This window comes from Pan paniscus, chromosome 11, assembly GCF_029289425.2.
Source record: "Pan paniscus chromosome 11, NHGRI_mPanPan1-v2.0_pri, whole genome shotgun sequence".
NCBI classification, from domain to species: Eukaryota; Metazoa; Chordata; class Mammalia; order Primates; family Hominidae; genus Pan; species Pan paniscus.
Genome location: NC_073260.2, coordinates 22571953 through 22592462, shown reverse-complemented (window position 1 = coordinate 22592462; position 20510 = coordinate 22571953). Strand labels below are relative to the sequence as shown.

The following is a 20510-nucleotide window of genomic DNA, read 5'->3' as shown; positions in this document are numbered from 1 at the left end:
AATAATGTTATATTGGAATACAGCCACATCCATTTGTTTTTGCATTGTTTATGGTTCCTTGGGTATTACACTGGCAGAGTTGAGTAGTTGTGGGAGAGCCCACGTGTCCTAGAGTTTAAAGTGTTACTATTTGGCCTTTTACAGAAAAAGTTTGGCACTCTGTTGTATAGACTCTCAAGCTGAAAAGTGTGTTTAGGAGCTGTTTAGTTCAATTACCTAAAAAAAATAAAATAAAAATGCTGGAATCCTCGCAACCACATCATTCTGGGAGGAACAATTTTATAGTCTTACCTCTCCAACAAGTGTGAACTTTGACACAATAATCTCAAGATTATTGTAGGAGAAATCAACTTTTCTTCCCTTGCTATTCCTGTAACCCACCAGGCCCATACCTTCTGATCTAGAAATAGCATGTCAGAGTAGAACCTGGACACGGACTCATCACTTACAGCCTTCATTCTGAACCAGTTTTTGTCACTCAAACCCACCCTGCTTCTGAACTTCTTGGTACTGACTTTCTGCTCATGCCCCTGCCACCAACTCCGGCTTCTAATTTTTAGTTTCAATACCAGATCTGGGTGCCCCAGCTATGGCCTAAGCTCCTTTGGATCCATTTAAATGAAAAATACAATGATAGGCTAAATAATGACCTTCAAAGATATTCAGGTTCTAATTCCTGGAAACTGTGAATGACACCTTATGTTATGGGCTGAATTATACCCCCTCCCCTGCAAAAAGAAAATCCTCATATGAAATTTTCAGAGTCACTCCCTCCCTGAGAATCGCAGAATGTGTCTGTATTCAGACATAGGGCCCTTAAAGAGGTAACTGAGTTAAAATGAGGTCATTAAGATGGGTCCTAATGCAATCTGACTGGTGTGCTTTTAAGAAGAGGAAAACTGGACACATTGACAGCAGGAATGTGCACACACACAGGAAAGACCAGGTGATCACACAGAGAAAAGGCAGCCATCTGCAAGCCAAGGAGTGAGGCCTCGGAAGAAACCAGCCCTGCTAATGTCTTGATCTTGGACTTTTAGCCTCCAAAACTATGAAAAATAAATTTATTTTGCTTAACCCATCCAGTTGGTGGCATTTTGTTGTGACAGCCCTAGCAAGCTAATGTATCTTATGTGGCAAAAGGGACTTTGCAGAGGAACACTCTACTAGTCTAACTTTCCATCTGCATTAAATCAAAGGTTTAAAAATGGGGAGAGTATCTGGATTATCTGGGTTGGCCCTAAGCACCATCATGTATATCCCTGTAAGTGGGAAACAGAGGAATATCTGAGTACAGAAGAGACAGAAGGTGATGTAAACATGGAAGGAGAGACTGGAATGATGTGGCCACAAGCCAAGGAATGCTGACAGCAGAGTGAGACAAGTAATGGCTTTTCTCTGGGAGCCTCCAGAAGAAAGCCCTCCTAACACCTTGATGGTGACCCTACAAGACTCAATTTGGTTGTTTCCTCCAGAACTGTGAGTGAATACATGTGTGTTCTTTTCATCACTAAGTCTGTGGTAATTTGTTACAGTAGCCATGTAAAACTAATGGATGTGTTTTTTCAGATAAATATTGTTTGGGGCTTAGTTTGATTTCCAGGCCCTCCTCCTCCACAGCCACCCAACTTTTAAGCAGGCATCAGACAGCCACTTAATCACTGTTCTGTCCAAATGAGAGTAGAATGCTGATTTAAGCTACATTTCTAGGAACTCGGCAGAGAACAAGCTCTAGGGGCTCAAATTTAGTCTTAACAGATGCCAGAGCTCATGGTCTCAGGCCTATTATAGAACCTATCTAAACCTCAATTTCCTAATCAGTAAATGTGGATCAAATTATCAACCTTCTAAGGTTGTTGTGACAATTTTAAATGATATAAGTAACACAAAGAACACATTTTCTGGAATACAGTTATTAACATTCTCAATAAGTAATATTAATGATTTCTGTCATTAATTGTTTGTGGCTCTCCAGTAATTCTGAGTCTAACAGATTTCCATTTCCCAAAGCCACTGAGAGAACTTGCAAACCCATGGCTTGGGGCTTAGCTCTGGCACCTATTCAGTGAATTTGTACCAATAAATATTTATTCTAAACCCTACCCCCAACTCCCTTCCACTAGTCAGCCTTCTTCTAGCAGCAGCTGGAAAGTTAGCTCAATTCGGCCTCCATCCCTGTTACTTCCCTCTCTTATTCTTTGGTATCTCCAGTTATCTATAAGATGTTCAGAATAAAACACACACACACACACACACACACATATACACGCACACTTGGTCATCGGTGACTTCAATTCTGCTATTTTGCACTAAAGGAAACTGAGTGGCTTAAATTCAGAAAGGCAAAGTGATGTACCCAAGGTCACAGAGCCAATAAGTGACAACTTTGTGAGGTTTCCAGGGTGCTGTCTATTATGCCACACTGTGTCTCACTTGCTGGGCCTGTCTCTCCAAATCCTCCACCCTGAAATAGAGTGCTTCCGCCTACAGCTCCTGCTGAAATGGGAAAAGTGTTTCCTGTCCACAGGCCAGTCCCCTCTCCTTCCCTTTTTTTGAGGACTCCTTTCCTCAGGGCAGCTCCTAGTGAGGAAACAGATAAGAGGACTCCAAGCAGGTGGTGCGAAGTTGTGAGTCGCCATGCCCTTGTGTTGGAGAATGTGGCAACACACCTAATAGTCCTCCCTCCCTGCAGGAAACCAGGAAACCAGCACTTACCCGGAGTGCCTTCCTGCTCTGTCAGCAATCCAGACCATATGGTTAATTAGCTAAAATTTGCGACTGCATCTGTGAAGCTATTTTTCTTTTTGGCATGCGTGAACTTAATTACCGAAGACACGAGAAGTTCCTGGCCCACTGGGATCACGGTGGGCATGGGTGTCACAGAACATGCCCATGGCTCAGGGTGTGAGATATGTGGGTGGTTGAGAGTTTGAGAAATGAAGGATAGAGAGAGTTACTTGACCAGAGGAGGCTGGGGTCTTTCTTCTGGTGTTCATGCAGACATATTAGTAAAGAATTTCATGGTGAGACACAATGTCACAAGGGCCCCCATCTGTGTATGTGGACAAGCATCCTCAAAAAATGGCCAACCCCCTTGCATGGTAGAATGTAGGGCTCATCGTCTTATTACCCACTGCCCTGCAAATTCTATCATTAGTTGCTCCACAGAATATTTATCTTCCCAGAACATATCACTGTCTCCCCCACACATAGGACAGGGCCTGTAACATAGAAGGTGTCCAGTAAAGATGGCTGATTGGCCCAGTGGATGAGACCCATCATCTTCTGAGCCTTCAGTTTCTCATCGGCAGAAGGAAGATCATGAAAAAGTTATATGCTTAACAAATTCTTAATTTGTTAAGAATTAAATGAGATATAGTACATAGAACACCTATCACAGGCCCTGATATAATGACAGGTGTTTGATAAGAATTTGTTGAATGAATGAATGAGCAGCCAATTCAAACAGAAACTGAATGCCATTACTAGAAGAAGCCTGAGAGATCAAAATCTAGTCCAGTCCCTCCACTGTGCCTCAGTTTCCTCCCCTGTAAAATGAGGCCAACAAAATCACTTCTTTATTGGATTGTTTGGGAATCAAAATAGCATGTAGAACTTTTAGAAGAGTGCCTGGAATGTAGTAAGAAGTCAATTAATATTGCTGCTATTGTTGTTGTGAATAATAGAAAATGGGAAAACTTATTGCTAGCAAAGAAAAAGGTCTCGCACAAAGAATAGCAGTTTGTGGTGTGTCCTGCATTGTAACTTGGAGCTCCTTCTTTCAGTTCATACTGCTACTTCCTGAGCAGTATGGGCTTGCCATGCCAGGAGAGTGCCAGGGCTCACAGGACAGACATGTGCCAGCTCTCAGGGGTCACTGATATGACAGAGGAGACAAATTCCCCTTTCCCTCTTTGGAGGACACCCAGGCTAAGAAGTAAGGTCCAGGGTTATTTTGGACATTATTGACAGAAGAAACTTATCTATCAGGAGCTCTCTGATGCTCCCAAACATAGTTTTGCAGATTGTGCCACAGCTGAGAGGGCAAATGGAGACTGAAATTCATCCCTGTTCTGCAAGCCAAGCTTAGTGCTTATGCAGGGATGTGTCTCCTTTTTTCAATTCACACATAGGCACTGTATTGGCAGCTGTGGCCTCGGAGCTTTCTCTGGGATCAATGGACAGCTTGAGGGCAGGAGAACTTGAAGCCCAAGAACACTGGGGCAGGTGTTTCATGGGACCAGGGCCATTGTCTGTCATACTCATCTCTGTATTCCCAGGGCTGCCTAGTATAGTGCTTGGCTTAGTGGACACAAACACATGTTGGATAAATAAGCCACTGTGTTCCTTTTATTTTATTTTTTCTTTTAGAGACAAAGTCTTGCTCTGTCACCCAGGCTGGAGCACAGTGGTGCTATCATGGCTCACTGTAACCTCAAACTTCTGGGCCCAAGCATTCCTCCTGCTTGGGACTACAGAAGCGTACCACCATGCCCTGCTAATTTTTTAATTCCTTTGTAGAGACAAGGTCTCCGCATGTTGCCCAGGCTGGTCTCTAACTCCCTGGGCTCTAGCTGTCATCCCCACTTCAGCCTCTCAGAGGGCTGAGATTCTAGGCCTGAGCCACCGTGGTTGGCCCATGGCATTCTTAATATCTATCATAGACTCTACCACTTGGTATGGGCCCAGTTTGTGCTGGATAAATGGATGACTGAAGCATTCAGAAGAAAAGTATGTGTGAGAAATGATTTCCTAGACCTTTAGCCCTGTAGAGTAAAAGCAAATAATTTATTGAGGGGCACTGAGCTGTAAACATTTTCTACCTTAAGTCTCAAAACATACATAACCGATTGTTCGCAATTTACCTATGAGGGCTCTGAGATTTGCCTGTGGTCATACAGCTCCTAAGGAGCAATAACAATATCAGAACCTGTGTTTTGCTGCTACCAGTGCCTGTTTTCACAACCATGCTCTTCTCTTCTGGGTCACTGACTTGGCTAGTGAGAAATATAACATTCCCTCTGTCTGCTGTGCTATTTCTTTCTGCTTGTATACTGATGACCCTTTTACTTCATTCATGCCTCTGCTTAACTGTCACCTCCTCCAAGAAGCCTGACGTGATCACTGTGTATAAAGCAAAACTTTCCAATTCCTTATCCTTCTTTATTTTTCTTTATATCACTTATAACCACTGGAAATACATGTTTATTTTCTCTCTGCTGCTGCCCCATCCCCATCTCTTCCCAGAATGTTATTTGCATGAGGGCAAGGACCTTAATCTCTCTTGTTAACTGCTATTTTACCAACATCCAGAATGGTACCTGACACATAAACCTGCTCAGCACGTATTTATGAAATGACTGAGAGGATGACTGAAAAACCCTGGGTCAGATAGTTAAATATCTGTTTAATGTCAGATATGATCTTTCTCTTGCAGGACCCTGGTTTCTTTATCAGTCAGAAAAGATACGAAGTGCCAGACCTGAGGCTTCCCTGTAAATACGGGAAGGGCTAACAGGACGGGTTTAGGAGCTTACCAAAAAAATAAGATATCATTATTATCATTGCAAAGCACATGTGCACATACTCCATGGACACAGATCTTTCATCCTTTCCAGGTAGAAAATCCCAGGTGACGGCCAATACTTCCCTGGGCTGGGATGCACAGGCTAGCCTCAAAGTGCCAGCTTTTGCCACACCCAGGAGAAAGGCCTCCACTAAGCCAAATCAGTGTCTCAGTGTTAAGACTATTTTTTGAACAGAGAAGTATGGGGCAGCATTTGTGGCACCAACACTTGGTGGCCACATAATATTGGGTGAGTCACTTGCACAAAACCAAAGTAATGATAACACCCATCTTTGAGGGCACTTGCTAGAATCAAATGAACTGATCATTTTACAAACACTTTCTGACATACAAAGCTTAACACTGATGTAAGACCCTAACCTTAGACGTGAAAGCCAGGCTGAGCAATTCAGGCCTGACTGTGACTTGGGAACAGTGGGAGGATTCCGAGCAAGGAACAGACACATTAAGGCATATCTTTGGGAAGCAAACCTGGTAGTGTGTGCAGGCTGGGCCTCTGCTGTTGGTTCCTTTTTTTCCTTCTAGATTGTGCCTGGGGAAGGGGGAGGGGAGAGAGGTAGAATCTGCAGTGTGGGAAATCCCACTTTGACTCTACCACTTGCAGAAGGGAGTGGGGGTGGCAGGGAACAGACTTGGGTGACAGGCACCACTTGTGCCACCCTGATTAACTGGGAAAATGCAAATCTGCACTTCCTTCCCCGCCGCAGCTAACAAGATAATGAATATTTTCATCAGCTGCAGAGAATACAAACATCTGTAGGAACACCAAACCTACTCTCAAGGGTTGGGGGAGGAGGGGAGGACGCGGAGGTGGGGAAACGCAGCTTCTCTGCAGATTTAGGGAAGACGAAATGTGCTGAGATGCTGGAAGGATGGCTGGGAGCTGGAAATGGGCAGCTCTGGCTGGCGCCTCCTGTGCATGGTACAACGGGGAATAGCTAACTGTCCTCCACCCCTCATATCTACTGTTCATTCGTGGTTGTGCATGTTGTCACTTTGTCCAGCAACCTTCAATTTATTCACCTGCACCTGCATCGATCCCTCTGCCCTTCCACTCATCAAGTCACTAAACATTTGCTGATTGCTATTGTGTCCCAGGCATGAACCTAGGCTCTCAGAGTACACAGATAAATGAGACATCCCTTATCCTGTTGTCTTAAAGTAGCTCATTCATTCACTTAATGATTAAATGCTTATTCATGAAGTACCTGCTGTGTGGTAGGTACTCACAATCCTGTTGAAATAGACATGGGAACTGGCCTACTCTTGAAGGTGCTCTCTGCAAGAGAAGAGCGCAGAGTAAGAAGGATCACTCAGCCTTTCACGGAAAGAGGTGTTCAAAGAAGACTACTGGAGGAGTTGGCGGACTCCTGATGTCAATCAAGAATGAATCAGAGTATTTTAGGCAGAGAAACTAGAAGAGCATTCCAGGTAGAGGGAACAGCATGTACAAAGTCAAGTAGGCATGAGGAATCCCAGGGAACTCAGGGAACTACAAGCAGCTCTGTAGAAATGGGTGATAGCAGGTAAGACAAGGGGTGGGAACAGTGATGGGAGACACTTGAGAGATGGGCTTGAGTCCAGGTATCTGGAACTATGTCCACCAAGATAAAGAGGTTAGACTTTATCCTGGGCACAATGAGGAGGCCCTGATGAGCTCTGAGCAGGGGAGTGATCTAATGAGACCTGCATGTTAGACGATCACTCTGGCTGCTATATGGGAATGAATTGGAGTGAATTCAGGATGAAGAAGAGCAAGGGAGCTGTTGAGGATTCCTGTCCCTTATGCAATATTCAGAAAGACTTGGAGAGAACACTCTGTGGGTGCTGGCGAAGATTCGTAGATGTGGACATGCAGCTTTGCCATTTAATCAGGTCTGGTCTGTGGCTTTGCATAGCTCCCTGAGAGTCAGGGCCTACTAATAATTCCTCCTTTGTGGAGTTTTCAGTGAAGAACTAATGAGATAATTTGTGTCAAAGTGACCTACAAGGTCTGAGGCACTGTTGAAATATTAGTTATCAGTTATTTAATTATAGCTGTAATATTGGCTCTAATCATTACTTTACTCTTTCATTCGTATAGTTGATATTCAGAAATGAAAAATGGTAAAAAATTGGAGCCTCAAGGTCCTGGTTTTGCCACTTGTTGTCTGTGAGCTTGGAAAATCCCCTGCATCTCTGTGCTTCAGTTTCCACATCTCTGAAATGGGGATGATATTTTTCTCTTTGTCTATCTTGCAGGGCCTCCAAGAGGAACTAATTTGGATAATTGACACTGAAGTGCTTTGAAAAACATAAATGCTTAGCAACTTGAAGTAGGTGGATGTGGACTCTTATCTATTGAGTACCTGTCATGATCCCCACTTTTGTAGATTAGGTGTTGGCAAACTATTAACTGCAGGCCAAATCCAGACTTCTGCCTGTTTTGTATATTCCATGAATTAAGAATGGTTTTTACATTTTTTATTGCCTGGAAAAAAATTAAAAGGTAATAATATTTTGTGTGACATGTGAAAATTCTATAATCTTCAAAATTCAGTGTCCATAAATGAAGTTTTATTGGAATGCACTCACAACACACTGAGTAAATGGGTGGCGGGATGGATTGGCTTCCATGCAAGAGTTGTCTATGGCTGTTTTGCCAGTGCAACAGCAAAGCTGATTACTTGCAACAAAGATCATGTAGCTGGAAAGCTCAAAATATTTACTATTGAGGCCTTTTCAGAAAGTTTGTTCACCCCTACTTCAGACATATTGACTTATTTGATTGTTGCAACCCTATGACATTGGGATTTGTTATTTCTCTCCGTTTCACAGATGATGAAACTGAGGCTCAGAGAAATTGGCTCATTTTCCCAAAGAGATACAGAATAAAAACTACTTCAATTCCATGACTACTTTATTCCAATGTCTGCTCTCTTTTTACTGCACCATGATGCTCTCATAAGAGGCAAATTTTCCTCCTTTCTGAGGACCCCCAATAATCATGGCTTCAGTGGCTGTCCTCCTCCAGACTACAAACTGTGTGAGGGTAGAGATTGAGACAATCTTGTTTGCCACTGTCTATGCAATGTTTAGCATGTCGTTTGGCATGCAGTAGGTGCTTAATAGTAATTCTCGCTGTTTTGGACACATGTGCTAGGGGTAGCCATTTCATTCTATCACAGTTTCCCCCAGCATTTATGAGCATCAGTCTTAAATTTATAAGGTATACTCATTTTCTCCTTTCCTTTTTGGAAGTGAGTATAACTCTGCCCCCTGAATGCAGCAATTTGGAGACATTAGCACACCTTCTGTTCACACAACCACTCAGTGCCCCTGAAAACCATCTTCAAATACCCAAAACTTCTTCTCCAGGCCAAACCCATCACTCAGACTTCCTGCAAAGAGGCAAGAGAATACCTATGGAGGGTATTCTATGGAGGGTGATGTGCTGGGAGAAAACACAGCCTCGGTTTGTTTAAGGATGTAGAGTCAGCTAGACCTGGATGTTCATCCTAACTCCCACAATGATTGGCTGTGTGACATAGGGCAAGGTCTTTTACCTCTCTGAGTTTGTTTCTTTGTGGGTAAAGTGGGGATGCTAAACCCCAGCTGTCAGGGTTACAGAGAGGACTGAATAGGATGATAGGTGGAGAATTTGCATTCCAGCATTGGGTTAATAGTAGATACCCAGTAAGCTCTCCTATGGTATATTTTTTCTGCAACATGCAAAGCACTGAGCTAGGCCATTGCAGGTGGGTCTCTGCGAGAGGGTGAGGGAGAGAAATAACCAGATAACTCCAGTACCAGCAGGGTAAGAGTGCTGCAGAGGAAGCCCAGAGAAAGAGAAACAGGACGTAGCTTTCACTGAGCATCCCTTAGGGGCCAAATATTCTGAACACATCACTCACAGAACCTCTGAGTCTTTCCAACACTCCTATGATATAAGGTGCATTTTTTTCACCTCATGGATAAGAGAGCTGATCAGAGAAATCACATGTCTGGGCCAAAGTCATACAGCTAGTGTGGCAAAGGCTGTGATGCTCCGGCCAGGTTCCCTTCAAGCGGGGACTGGTCCCAGATGCTGCGTGTGTCGCTAGCATGCAGTCTTTAGCTGTCAGCCCTTATGGGGACTGCCTCAGCCTCACCTAAGGTCCTGCCCCTGCCCGGTAGGACCCACAACCATGACTGGTTATTGCAGGAGTATCAAGATCTAAATGTCTTAGCCCAATTTGAGCCAATGCTGAAGGGCCTCTTTAGTCCTGAGCTCCCTATGGGGTTGGCTGAGGTTGTCATTGAGCCTGTAGGGCAGCTGAACTTCTTCTCCCTGGTTCTCCTTCTGCCCTGTCCCTTCCAAGGTGTCAATGCCAAAGCCACTCCTTAAAAAACATTCTGCTTGTTGAACTCAGATTCTGTTTTCTTAGCAAACCCAATTTGCAATGACAGCTACTCAGTGATGAAACTAACATTTGAACCACATCTATTTATTTCTCCATTTAACCTCTTTCTGTGGATAACTTCATTACTATTAATAGATAAAGTCATTCATTCATTTACTTATTCAAATATTTCCTGAATCTTCCAAGAAGTGTGATCCCTTTCTTAATCCCTGCCTTCAAGGAGTTTAGAGTACAATAAGCTTACATTAGTTGTTTCTGATATAATTGTCTTCCTACCTTTATGTGAGTGCTGACATTTGAGAACTTTAACTGTTCTTGTTATTTTAATTGGAAGTTGAGGGCAGTATAAATTTTAAAAAATAATAATGGTCTAATGCAGACATCAGTCTAATCCTCAGTTCTTCTGAGATGCCCCCACCGTACCTTTGTATTTGCATGTGCCTGCATACTCAACCCCACCACTTCTGCTTTTGTCTCCGTTTTCCTCCTCATTTAATTCTGTGTCAATCCTCTTTATCTTTGAGAGACGCTGTGTGAAATGCTGATACCTCTACAAAATACATGCTAATGACAAATTTGAGGACTGAAACAGCATGGGCTGAATTAGGGTAATTCAGCCCAAGAGGGTTCCTTCTGAGCAGAGGCCAAATTCTACCTGAGAGCATCATCCGATATGGCACAGCAGCCTAATGAACCTTTCCTTGCAGAGAAAGCCCTGTTCTCCTTCTCTCTCTGCATTCATCAACCAGACACCCTGCAGCTGAGTGCACAGACAGTTCCTGGCCCCAGAGTCGGGCTAGGCAAGGTCTCCAGGCTATTCAAAACCCCTTCCCCACAGCAATACCATCTACCTCCAATCTAGCTAGCTCAGTACTTTCCTTAAGCCACCGCATTAGGGACTTGAAGTGTAAACTAGTTTGACCTTTCTTAAGGGTATGTGATATTGGGTATCAACATTTAAATATGCATATCTCTTGCCCAAGAGGTTTTGCTTCCGGGATTTATCCTAAGAAGACAAGCAGACAAGTGTGCACAGCTGTATTTACAAGGATGCTTACTGCAACATAGTTTACGATAGTCAAGGGTGGAAACAATCTAAATATCTATCAATAGGTGATTGATTAAATGAATTATAAGTCTAGGTAATAGAATACTGTACAGGCATTAAAAAATACAGCTGATCTTTAAAAAATAGAAGGGGAAAATCTCTAGGGGGTATTATTAGGTAAAAAAAAAGACAAGTGTACACTGTACCATCCTTACATGTTTCTGTATATAACATGTGACTGAAAGCACAGAGTGACACTTGGAAGGAAGTCCACTAAAATATGAAGGTGGTCACCAGCATATGGAACTTCGGAGTTTTTTAACCTGTTAATTTTTAGAAATATTGCTTGGATTTTCTACAGAAACATATGCTAATTTTATTGGGGGAGGGAATAAGCGTTGTGTGGCCTTGGGCAAATAATTTTCTCTTTCAATACTGAGTGAAAAGGGGGCTACTATTATCTGTCAATATAACTATTAAATATTAAAAGAAAATGTATCTAAGGTGTTTAAAAGAGAGCCTAAAACATGGCAAGCCTCCATTTATGGTCACTGGTAATAGTTATTATAAAGATCCCGGGATAGGGCAGACATCCTATACAAATGGCCTAAAACTATGACAAGGAGACGACAACCCCCCTGGGCCAAACTTCAGCCTTCTTACCCCCATGGGTATACACGCACAAATACACACATGCACTGACACACACACTCATCTCACATTCACAAAACACCAGTTACACTCACATACACTTAACCACACATGGTCACATCACACACATTCACACTCATGCACACATATACAGGCATACATTCACACACATGCCCTCACACAATTCACACTCATACACACAAACACATACATTCACAGTCACACATAAACACACACATTCATACTCACACAAACTCAGTCACATCACACACACAAGCACACACATTCACAGTAACATACACATAAACGCACACACACTCACATACACAAACACATGCATTCATACTAATCACATTCATTCATACTCATACACCTAAACAGTCACATCACACACAAGCATACATATTTACAGTCAGATACCCGTAAATGCACCCACATTCGCACTCACATACACAAATACACACATTCACACTCACACATTCATAGTCATACACTTAAACAGTCATATCACACACACAAGTTCACACATTCACAGTCACATACACATAAACGCACATACATTCATATTCATATACATCTAAACACACACACATTCATACACATATGCTTGAACACACACAGTCACCTCACACACAAACACATATCTTCATACTCATACATACACACATTCGCACTCACATACACTTAAACACACACATTCATACTTACACATAAACACACACATTCATACTTATACACCTAAACACAGTTACATCACACACAGAAGCACACACATTGATAGTCACACAAACACACACATTCACACTCACACATAAACACACACAATCATATTCACATACTTAAAACAGTTGCATCACACACACATAAACACATACATTCATGCTCACATACAGTTATGCATACCCAGAAATACACATATAAAAACACACAATCCTACATGTACACACACACACACACAGGTGTGCATGTTTAGAAGATGGAGAGAATGAGGCCTGAAGAATTGACTCAATGGGAACCCACCCCTTCCCTGCCTGCCAACCTACTCACACCCTAGGTACCCTCCACACAGGCTCCAGCTGCTTTTTGCTGGCTCCCAGAGCTTATCTCCCTATGACAGGAGGGAGGGGTGGCTTGGGAGAGACGAGGGTGATTGTTCAGGTTTAATTAAGCATGCCACCCAGAGACAGGTTCGGCGGATGCACTGTCAGACACATTCCGCTGAACTCAGAACCTCTGTTCTCTAGGCGTATGCAGGCCTGACAAAACATTTCAAAGCAGAGGAGAACATTAGGAACGGAGGGAGCTGACAGCTCCTAATAGCACAGTAACAAGGAGACACTAATAAAGCGTATGGCTATGAGCTGAGCAGCTCCAGAGACAGACGGAGACTACAGGCCTTCTTCAAAGGTGTGTTGGCCATGCATGGACCTTGCTTTTGGTGACTTCTGTCCTCCACACATCACAGAACAGGGATATAACCTCTTGGTGTACTATGCTCAGAACCCTCGTGAGCAGAACCCTCGTGCAGCTAGTGCTGCAGCCAGCACTAGCAGATCCATCCTTGCTGAGAGCCCTCTTAACAATGATGGGGAACATAGTGGAATGGAGCAATGTGGTAAATATCTCCAGAAGGAAGGAAAACAGGGAGGGAGAGAAGGAAGAAAGTCCTCCATTTCCTAATGGCATATCTGTGGTAAAAAAGTACTAATTACTTCCATAAGCAACCCATGCAACTATTCATAGATCTAGTTATCTTTTCAAGACAAATATTACTAAACACCTACTTTGTGCCAAACTCTATGCATTGAAGATGAAAACAAAACAAAACAAATCAGAAAAATAAAAAAGACCCTGTCTTCAAGCACTTAGCAGTCTAGTAGGGAAGTCATACAAGTAAAAAAGACAATTAGAATATATTGTAAACTCCCAAATCCAATGCTCTCTCTCCACTTTCTTGTTAAATTCTTCTTTGAAAAAGAGTTACGTCACTGACTCCAATTTCTCACCACTCATCCCCACTCAACCCATTCCTATCTGCTTTTTGCCATATTTATTCCACATATCCCACCTTACCGTGATTATTGATGACCTCCAATTTGCCAAAACTGCTGGTCTCCATCTTTCTCTTACTCTTAGGTGACCTCTGAGTAGCCTATGACACAGAGGACCAAACTCTCCTCAAGAAGCATGTTCTCCTGGAGATCCTGTGACTTCCCAGCATCTGGTGTTTCTCTGCCTCCCTGACCCCTCCTCCATCATTGGCTGACTTTTTGTTTTCTTGTCTCCATTTCCAAATAATCTTTCTGAGCTCTTTTTCTACCTAGATTTCCCCTAGACAATTGCTATGGTCTGAGTGTTTCTGTCCCTGATAAATTAATCTGTTGAAATTCTAATGCCCAAGATCATGGTATTAGAAGGTGAGGCCTTTGGGAAGTGATTAAATCATGAGGGTGGAACCCTCCTAAATGGGTTTAGTGCCCTGAGAGACCCGCTTGCCTCTTCCACCATTTGCGGATACAGCAAGAAGGCACTGTCTGTGAGCTAGAAAGTGGGCTCTCAACAGACAGCAAATCTGCCTTGATTTTGGACTTCCCACCCTCCAGGACTATAAGAAATAAATTTATGTTGTTTATAGATTATCCAGTTTATGATATTTTGTATGGGAGCACAAATGAATTAAGAAGACAATCTCATCTAAAATATTTTAAAATCATCTATGCTCTGGTGACTACTAAATGGGTAAGTTTGGGACTCAACTGTGAGGTGTATTTGCCCATCAAATGAAATTATTATGACCAGTTGGATATACCTTACTTTACTATAAAGAAAGACCCAGGCTGGAGATACAGATTTCAAAAACAACATACACGGGATGCTCTGAAAGTCTGTAGCCCAGAGAAAGTGTGTGGGGAGAGAAGACAAAAATACTAAGCCTAAAGCCCCAAGAAGGCTGGGAAGTATCTAAAGAGGCAAAAGAAAACCAGAAGTGTACTATACAGAGAAGTCAGAGAATGAGTTTTCAAATGAGTAAACAATGGTGCTAAATAAAAGAGTTGGGATGAACTGAAAACTGAATCACATCTATTGGATATAACCATAAATTGGTGCACTTTTGGCCTTGGGAGAAGCAGTGACTGTGAGTGATGAGTGTAGAAGCCAGACTGTGGTGGGCGGGAGAGTAAGTGGGAAGTGAGGAAGTGGAGACAATTTGCATAGATTTCTCTGTCTAGAAGGCTGGCTGTGAATGGAAGACATAAGGTGGTAGCTAAAGGCAAATGAGGAGGGGATGAGTTTGGAGAGACAAACACTTATGGGCTGAAGGAAAAGAACAGGAGAGAGGAAGATACTTAAGTCAAAAGAAGAAGTTATTAATGACATTGTATTCCTTAAAAGACTGGAGAGGATGGGGTAAGTATTAGGCAGGAGAAGAAACACCTGTTCCCCTAAGGCAGGAAGAGATGCAAGAATATATGTGTATGTGGCACAAAAGAAGAAAGTCTGAAAGTTATGCTCTTTCTTGCCTGATGATCTCACTTGTATTTTGTCTTTAAAATAGTGGATGAAGCTGGGCACTGTGGCTCATGCCTATAATCCCAACACGTTGCAAGGTCGAGGCAGGAGAATCGCTTCAGGTCAGGAGTTCAAGACCATGCTGGGCAACATAGCAAGACCCCATCTGTACAAAATTAAATATATATATATGGGCATGGTGGTGGGTGCCTTTAATTTCATCTACTTGGGAGGCTGAAGAAGGAGTTTGAGTTTGGTGAGTAATAATTGTGCCACTGCAATCCAACCTGGGAAACAGAGCAAGACCTTGTCTAAATAAATTAATTAATAAATAGTGAATGACAAAAGAATACTGAGGTTAAATTGGGGGCATAAACAAGGGCTCTGAGAGTTAAAAAAAAAAAAAAACTAAAAAGCCACCGCAAGGATAGAGAAAAGGAGGAGATCAACAAGAGAACTTCCAACTAGTGTCAAAGACCCAGCCGATACTGGAGAACATAGATGGGGGTTGGTGCCCATTTGCACTAGGTGTGGATTATGCCAACTGCAGATGGCTATTCCCAAGGTTGTAGGAAAGATAGTTGATTTTTTTATTCAGATCTAGGGGTCTATACCAGACTAGTCCTTTCCTCACCTACATCTTCTACAGGACAATGATTATAGCAACAGCAGCTACCAGTTGCTGAGTGCGGGTTATGTGCCAGGTGCCTTATATACAATATTTTTAATTCTTAGAATAGTGCTGAAAAACTATTTCCCCTTTCATCCTGAGAAACCCAGGTCCCAGAGAGGTGACATAGTTGATCCAAGGTTTCATGAGCCTGTCTGACCCCAGATCCCTGGCTCTTTCTCTATACCTTGTCACAACCTTTGAGGCTTGACATCAGCTGTCATTTCCTTTATGAGCATTTGCTTCTCCAAGATAAACAGTTCCAGGCTTTGAACACCTTCTTATGGAAGCTTCTTTCCAGTACTCTCCTGTTTTCCTTCCCAGATTGTTAGTTTCCTGTTCTTGAACACACATGTATTTACATATGTTTTTTTCAAGGTGATGAGTACCCTACGGAAAACCCAAGACTCCTCAATAAAAAGTTCTTGAGAAGGACTCTCTTGAGGGTTTTCCCCAAGGGCACCTTCACATGTTTTAATCTAGTCTCCTACCTAAACCAATGTGCTAATTAAGATGCTCTCTGAGGAGCCAAGAAAGTAGAACCTGCCATTATATGGAGCTTCACCACCTCTCTGGCTCCGCTTGCAAAAATTGATCCTGTGCTCCAGAAAGACCAAACCATTTGCAGTCTTATGTGTTTTCTTGTCATGTTTTCTGCTTTATTCATCTGCTGATCTCTCTGCCTAAAATATCCATTCCTTTGTCCTTGCCTAACAACCATTTACCCTTCAAGATTCAACTCAGACATCATCTCTTAGAAACCTTCTCAGGTAGTCTGGCTACATCAGGTACTCCTTGCACTTCATGCTTCCTCTATCATCACACAGGACTTGTAGGGCACAGTGATTAAGAGAGGAAGCTAATGGACTCACCAGTCAGACTAGACAAGACCTGCTACAGGGCACTTAATGATTGTATCACTTTACCCCTCCATGTTCCCATTTTTTCAGCTGTCAGTGGAAGATAGTGAATGTCTATCTCATAGGTTTGTTGTGAAGAAGAAATAAGGTGATCCACATAAAGCACATGGCACATAATCAATGGTAGTATTCTTATAACATGTATCAAATAGTACTATATTTATGCTTATCTTTCTCCCACCATCCCATAAGTACCAAGAGGGTAGGAACAGCATCCAATTTATGGTTCTACTCCCAGCACCTCACTCAGAATCTGGCACATAGTAGGAGGAGCTCATGAATGAATGAATGAATGAATCTAATTCATCTCAGTGTGTACTGTCTTTGGGATCACATTATCTGAAATTACCTACTTAATTTCCATTATATTTAGAGTGAAGATGAAGGGTAAGATATATCTTTTTCAATTAAAGGGCAAGAGGCCTCTCCATGAATAGCCTGATGACATGGAGATTTATGGATCAAGTGCCAGGCTCTCAGCAGTCCATGGACAGTTGGCCATGCCCAACTGGAATATGGTCTCTTTCATTTAGAAATTGTCAAGGCCAAGAGGCCAGGCAGCCAGGAGTGTAGGCAGGCAAGAGAACATCTAGGGTACATGGAGGGATGAGGACTCTACACCAGTGCCAACATTGCACTACTACTCATGCAAACAACCGTTCTTGCTGTTTATGACTGATGGTCAATCTGATAGCTCCAGGATCCATCCTGATTGCCTGGCAGCCATGCCATTATATTTACAAAATATATTAAATATTCTCTCTCTTTTAAACATCAGAATCCTAGGTTCCCAGCAGGACTGAAAAAGATGATAAGGAACCCAATTAGAGAACTGCAAATGCAAAGACTAGATTTCAGGTTGTGATATGGTTTGGCTGTGTCCCCACCCAAATCTCATCTTGAATTGTAGCTCCCATAATCCCCACATGTCAAGGGAGGGACCTGGTGGGAGGTAATTGAATTATGGGGGTGGGTTTTTCCCATGCTGTTCTTGTGATAGTAAGTCTCACGAGATCTGATGGTTTTATAATGGGCAGTTCCCCTGCACACACTCTCTTGCCTGCCACCATGTAAGACGTGCCTTTGCTTCTCCTTTGCCTTCCACCATGATTGTGAGGCCTCCCCAGCCATGTGGAATTGTGAGTTCATTAAACCTCTTTTTCTGTATAAATTACCAAGCCTCAAGTATGTATTTAATAGCAGCATGAGAACAGAGTAATACTGGTGGTCAGAAGCTAAGATTAAGGAGGTGGAGTTCAGGTCAGGTAAATGCCAACCATGTAGTTGAGTCAGTGACTTAGAAATCCGAGCACTGCCATGTGAACTATTCCTTAAAAGACTCTGTCAGCCAGAGGTTCACTATGGGTTACAATGATCACTGAGCCCCATTCCCAGGACTTCCCTCCTCAACTCCCATCTCCCTAGCTCTCTTCTCCTTACACCAGAGCCATGTAATTTGGGCCAGCAGTCTCATCTTGGCTGCAGTCATCAGGACCTGATTCCAGTCAAAGGAAATATATGAACCCCCAGGTCAGAGCTCAGGGGGCTTAGCTTTAGGCTAGCACTTGATTCTCCTGTCTGTTGAAAATACACCAAATGGCATAGTCATTATTTCTTTAGGGGTGTGTCTTTCCTGCTAGCCTGAGGCTTTCCTAGAAGCAGTAGAACAAAAGATGGAAGAGAAAAAGAAATAAAGGAATGGAAGGCGAAGAAACTGAGCTGGCTCCTGCTTTTACTCCCTTTCTAGAAACCAGTTTTGGACACTGAACCTCCATCCTATTTTTTTTTTTTCTGAATACCTGTCTTGATAGTCTGCCCAGTAAGCCATGTTCTTTTATCCTTAATATTTTTCTTTTAGGACATAGAACTCTAACTCTAAATTTTTGCCCCTTTTCTGGGGCCTTTAGCCTTTAGCACATGCTTGATTCTCACTGCAAACTCCTGGATCCCAACTCTGAGCTAACATTTACCTGCCCTGCCCAAGGGGGCCTGTATGAACCTTCCCAACCTGCTATCATAAAGCTTTTTCCTCTCTGAAAGTCTCTTTTCATAAAGTTTATATTCCTGCCAAGGTCTTGACCCAGAGGTCTGTGGATTCTAAGAAGGAAATGCTGTAGTCAGGTGGGGAGGTTATGAGAAAGATGGGGTCACAGAAATGGTGGTAGCTTAATAACAGGAAAGGCAGATGGAACCATGCCTCCTTCATAAGGGAGAACCTCACTCAAAGATGGGCTTTAAAAAGTTGCAATAAACACAGAACTCAGAATTAAGGTGAGAAAGAGAGGAAAAGAAAACATGCTCTGAATATACCACATACTGAGCAACATGAAATTATTAATACACATATTATCTCATTTCATGTTCCCATCTTCCCTTGCAGTAAGAGTGATTATCCTCATTTTCACAGATGAGGAAACTCTGGCTCAGAGAGGTTAAGAATCTTGTTCAATATCATCAAGCAAGTGAGGGATAGAAAACCCAGGATTGAATCTGCTTTGTCTGATTGTAAAGACTTTTTTTTCCCTCCTACAGATACAGATATTTAGCCTAGATTGGACCACCCATGCACTTCTAAGGCATACATTGTTCCCAAATTAGCCCTACATCCCCAGGATACCTATCTTTCATAGTTTAAGAGAGAGGTTACTGTCTTCTCTTATTGTCTGGCTCTGTCCATCAGGAAGTTGTAGAATCATAGGATATAAAAACTGTAAGTACATGAGTGGTCTGTTGGAACAGTGGTTTGTACATTTATTTGTAGCAGAATTCATGTTTGGAATTCCTATACATGAAACTGACATTGCATGCAGCAGACTCCTCAGTATTCATCTGTATCTCTCTGGAAGGGACTCTTCAGGCTCTTCTAAAGACCACTGCCCCTCCAAGAAACACAGTCTGATGTACTCTCACCCTCATTTTCTCATTTGTACATGAGGACTCTGGAGATCAGGGTCAAGAAGGGCTTGCCCAAGGTTACTCAATGGAAGAACAAGGACAAGAATCTATAGCTCGTGCTTTCTATTCTACACAGTGGCCAAGAAATATTCATCAGGGTAAAGGAAAAGGTATCCTAGATCCATGAAAGTAAGCTATTTGGGAGTGGGTTGAAGATAGAAGCTTTCTTCTGGTGGAAAATAATAATAATAGCATCCAACATTTATTATATACCTTCTGTGGTGCTAGGCACAATGCTAGGAGCTTTGTTTGCATTATTCCATTTAATCTTCTTATCAGATTAGGATCCCATTATGCAGATAAGGAAGCTAAGCCTTAATTCTTCAGCACTAGGTGACCCAGTTGGTAAATAGCTTTGGTGGATTTGATCCCTGGCCATCTTGCTCGAGAGCCTGGCTCTTAGTCTGCTGTACTGTCTTCCTAGGAACAGGAATAATAATGCAGTGAAGGCTAGAAGCTTGTTCATATTTACCAACATATCCTTCCCTGTCCTCCTGCTAATCTCCCAGCAAATGCTCTGCACCATCAGACATCTCATTTTCCTCACCATGACTGCTAATATGCACGGCCTTCGGTATAAATGTACACCCTCTACCCAGCCTCCAGCAAACTCACATGCACCCATCTACACACATGGGCACATGCTCATGCATAATGCATGACACCACCATCTTAAATCCTGCTAAATTGAGATTCAGCTAGCTGTTTGGTCTGGAGACACCTCAGTGCCTGCGTCATTAGCTGAGCTCTGAAAGCCATCATTACTGTAGCCACTGTGGCTGAGTCA

General features: G+C 42.6%; 1 protein-coding gene across 5 annotated transcripts in view; it reads right to left on the bottom strand.

Moving 5' to 3' along the window:
- ASTN2 (astrotactin 2) overlaps positions 1–20510 on the bottom strand; it is a 980114-nt gene that overhangs the window by 327184 nt on the left and 632420 nt on the right. The window lies entirely within an intron of this gene.